At 37.7% G+C, this 4,764-nt stretch overlaps 1 pseudogene across 1 annotated transcript in view; it reads right to left on the bottom strand.

The window, feature by feature from the left end:
* Positions 1 to 3,498: 3,498 nt before the first annotated feature.
* Positions 3,499 to 4,764, bottom strand: part of LOC101296915 — a 9,328-nt pseudogene continuing 8,062 nt past the window's right edge. Inside the window, exons 16-17 of the transcript XR_185369.1 lie at positions 3,972 to 4,077; positions 3,499 to 3,855 (exon numbers count right to left, since the gene is read on the bottom strand). The product of XR_185369.1 is annotated as an uncharacterized LOC101296915 (transcript). The remainder of the gene's footprint in view (positions 3,856 to 3,971; positions 4,078 to 4,764) is intronic.

The raw sequence follows: 4,764 nt of genomic DNA, 5'->3' as shown, positions 1-4,764 counted from the left end.
AATTATTATGGAATGATTAAGATGTTTAGATTGATTATGAATGACCAACTCTTATTGTGTATTAGGTGTTGCATTGTTGAAGGTGCAAAGTTGTTGCCCAAACGTCCAAACTCCAAAGTTGCTGCCTATTGTGGCTATTGCATATGTCATTTATGAACATCTCTTCATTTGCACTTACTAAATCTATTTGAAGTTGTTTGATTGTTATTTGTAATGGATTTAGAACACTATTTTGTTAATAAGATTATCCTTATGTCAAATTTTAGTATCTTTTTATGTATTTAGTATATAAATATATATATTTTATTTGCCGTGTCGGATCCTCTGTTTTTAGGTTTTTCCGTGTCGCCGTGTCGCGCCGTGTCGTGTCGCCGTATCCGTGTCCGTGTCCGTGCAACATAGGTCAAGCACGCACCCAAGACATTGCATGAGTCTCCCACACAAGAGGATTGTCTTCATGCCAATAGACACGCAAGTTACCTTCCAAGAATCAGGTAACAATCGAAGTCTAAACAGGTCGGTTTTGTTCTTCTTCACTAATTGAAACACTTTAAACCTGGTCTTCTCTAGTTCCTCCTCATATTGCTGGAGTTCATCTTCCACCGATTCCACAAATCTGTCCACCAAAGCCTTTAGATCACGCTGTCGGTGCGCCAAGTGAAATCTCAAAATGTCGATTTTCATGTTCACACTCCACATTCCTTTATCCAAATTTACGTAGTGATTGCTCATCTCCTGCAATGTCACCTCGTTCAAGTCATCAGTTTCCAGAAAATCTAATATTTTTCTATTGTAGGCTTTAATATTCCTGAGTTGTGTCCCAGCCAAGTCTACCAGCACAGAAACATCACTTTCCTCCCCATAAAATAATTTTACTGTAGACTGGAGTGGAGATAGGACATAGTGTTGAAACTTTTCTACTCCCTCCAATGGTGTCTTCATTGTTGCCATCCACAGAAAAGCCAAGAAGAAAACGTCGTCATTCTTGAAGAAATTAAATCGTCGAGCCTTAAGGGTCTTCACGGCCTTCAATTTCTCCTGATCAAGTTCATAAGATTTGGAAACACAAAACTTTTCCATCCCCTTCAAAAATTTGATTTCTTCTGATTCAACATCCAACCTCCATTGAACTGCTTTCAAATACTCGAACGGCACTTCCAAAATCTCAGAATATTGCTCATGATAACTTCCAGGAATTTCCTGATGTTCAACATCACCGGAAAGAGTCTTGTCCATTGTTGATGTGTTGCATGAATAGAATCACTGTCATGGATCAAATCTCAGATGTATAAATATATATGTAATTGTTCTCTTCTCAATTTTCAAGACCATTAGAGATTAAGAATTCTTGTCCTATGAAAACCTAGGAGTTTTAGTACAATCTTAAATAGGAGTACTTTATCACATCTATTAGCTGATCGCGGGATAGATCATGTTTGTGTCAAACTCTCAAAGCCTCTATGACAAGGTATTTAGTTATTTATAGAGAACATATATAATGGATCAATCTAGCTAGAAAAATAAACTAATACATGCAGCAAGTATTATCCAACTAGAAATTGAATCATAATGAAGAAATTTCAGATCCAGATCCAGATCCCCCTCCCCCATTGATATGAAAGAAATAATGTAAAAGTTATTAGATATATCGAAGGTGTACGTGAAAGTTGGAGCCAAGTACGAACTACTGCAACAAAACTAAGGAACTATTCATGTACAATCAATCTAGAACTGGAGAAACAAATTAAGTAGAGTACTAAACCCTAAATCCCAATTAGAGTAAACTTAAGCAAACCCTAAACCTAAGAATAAGCAGTAGAGGTCCTGAAAAATAATAATAATCAGGTGAGTATATACCGTACCAGCCCTAGCTAGCTAGGATAATGTGTAAACCTAGCTTGGTCTCGCCGGTGCTGCTGCATATTATGATTATTATCTGGTGGGGCGAATGGTCAGCCAAAACCCTAATTATGTGGCTTGTCGACAGTGGCGGAGAGCAGAAAAATATATAATGGGTTTTTTTTTTTGAGTAAGAAAAATGCATAGAATCAACACGAAAAGAAAGCCATATGCACAACATGGAACGGTGGAAGAGAGTGAGAAAATGCATATATATATAGAGAGAGGAAGAAGAGGATAGTATCGTACTGCATAGCTAATAAAATAAGATCATATTATGGAGATAAGGAGAAGAGGTGGTGAGGATAAAAAAGACACCCAGGTATATAAGAGTTTTAATGGGTTTCCACTTTCCAATCAGAAGTAAAGAAGACCTTAAGCCTTCATAACAGTTCACGCTAGTCTATAGTTCTGGGGGCACAAAGAAACTCTCTTAACCAATTTGTTTAAATTTTTGTCGAACCAGATAATTTGGGTTTCAGGTTAAAATTTAGTCAGAGACAGATGTGCCTAAAAACCAAATATCCAGACCGACCAATACCTAATATATATCTACATGATACGAGAAGAGCCTAAAAGGAGGGATACAAACTATGAAGAAAAGAATTTACTCACCAAAAAAGAAAAGGCGGAATCCGACGGAAGAGACTAGCAGTGCCAACGAAGGGAGATCGGAGCGACGGAACTATATATAGAGAGGGACCGAATATTTGATGCGTTTGCACAGAGAGAGAGACTGAGAGAGAGAGAGAGAGAGAGAGAGAGTTGTCGTTTTATTTTTATTTTTATGTGTTGAATAATTATTGACTTGTTTCAACGGCTCCAGGTGGCACGGCCTGTTCATTATAAATCTACAAATCAATGCAGCCTTAGCTACCAGCCCATCAAATCTTGTTTTGTTTCGTGCTTCTCAAATCTCAAATGAACCATGGAACTGAAATGTGACAAGGAACTTGATTTAAAACTATTAACTCCATTTTTCACCATCATTGATCTTCAAACTTTACGGAGGTCTAGGGGACATGCAAGTTTAGATGATTTGATTCTACATTTTGTTTTGGTGTGTAAAAGTGGAGAGATGAGCATGAAGAAAAAAATAGATCGAGTCATTTGCAAGTATGTCTCTCTTATTTGAACCTAGATCAGATCCTACTCTCATATCCCATATCAAATTGGTCGATGAGCAGGATGCCTCAACCATTCGTTGATACTTTGCCTTAATGAAGCCTTACTTGGCCAAAATCTTGGTCAACGTTCATCTTTCATTAACAAAGAAAGACCATAAACTTTGAAGTTTAAACTTATATGATGAACTCATAAACTGTAATTTAGAATAGAAAATAAATATCACGAAATACGTTACAAATGTTTTTACGTATCCACAAAAAAACCAAAAACTTATATAAAATGATCATCACTGTAAAGTTAGAACTGAAAGTAAATATCACATTAATTCAAAGAATCGAGCAAAATAACAAAAAAACAAGGAGTCCGATCCGGAGGCATGCAACACTCTCTCTCTCTCTCTAGTAAGCTAATTAAGCTCAGAGAGTTTTTCTTTTAATTTCTCATTGCTCCCCCGTTATACGAAGCTTGTTATTAGATCTCTTTAACCAATGCATCAGTCTCGAACCCAAGACACTGCATCATCAGTCTCGCACCAAAGACCATTGTCTTCATGCCAATAGACACGAAAGTTCCCTTCCAAGAATCAGGTAACCATCGAAGTCCAAACATGTTGGTTTTGTGCTTCTTCACTAATTGAAGCACTTTAAACCTGGTCTTCTCTAGTTCCTCCTCATATTGCTGGAGTTCATCTTCCACCGATTCCACAAATCTGTCCACCAAATCCTTTAGATCAGGTCGTCGGTGCGCCAAGTGAAATCTCAGAATGTCAATTTTCATATTCACACTCCCTATTCCTTTATCCAAACTTAAGTAGTGATTGCTCAACTCCTGCAATGTTACCTCATTCAAGTCATCAGCTTCCAGAAAATCTAATATTTTGCTATTGTAAGCTTTAATATTCTTGAGTTGTGTACCAGCCAAATCAAACAGCATAGGAATATCACCTTCCTCCCCGTAAAATAATTTGTTTGTAGACTCGAATGGAGATGCTCATTTGAACCGCATCCGATGATCAGTTGCAAAAGGTGGAGGAGCCTTAGCATTCTTTGTCTAAACATACATTACAAACCAAGACAGTCTCAGCCCCTAGCTCAGCCTCATTCTTGTATATTTCCCCCTAGTTTACATAGAAAAACTAACCCAAGATAGTCTTAGCCAGCCTCATTCTTTTTAGCATTCACCCCATAGCCAGCCCCCTATATTACCAGGGAGAACTTGTAATTACTTGGTTGATAGTGGATTCTAATCTCCTCCCGTGGATGTAGGCAAAGTTGCCGAACCACGTAATTTTTGTGTGTTCTCTTCTTTTCTGTCTTTGCTTGATACTTTTGCTCTGTTTTCTTAAAGATTTCAGACATTAACAACAGGAAATCAAACAGAACAAGTGATAAGGTTCAACATAATTGACCTTTACTAGCACCAAAATGGAGGTTAAAACAATTAGAGGGATCTCCACTTCCCTGCTAGGCTTTTACAAATTGGCCTAATGGTTACACTCTTGAACAACTTTCGAAACAAAAAACAATCTTCGGATGGTGTTTACTATGTTTTGAGGAGTAATGTTAGCATCGACTTTAAGTATCCCTTCCGAATCATCAATCTGAAGCAAGTCTAACTGAGACTGCAAAAGTTCAGGTGGCATGAAATGCTTCCCTTCTGCTACTCTCTTCTCTAATCGAGCAGCAAGCATATGTGCCTTGGCATCCAACAAGATGAACTTCACCAAATTGGCATCAC

The sequence above is a fragment of the Fragaria vesca genome, linkage group LG7 (genome assembly GCF_000184155.1).
Source record: "Fragaria vesca subsp. vesca linkage group LG7, FraVesHawaii_1.0, whole genome shotgun sequence".
NCBI lineage: Eukaryota > Viridiplantae > Streptophyta > Magnoliopsida > Rosales > Rosaceae > Fragaria > Fragaria vesca.
Note: the sequence above shows the minus strand (reverse complement) of the source record. Positions and strands in the feature narration are given on the sequence as shown.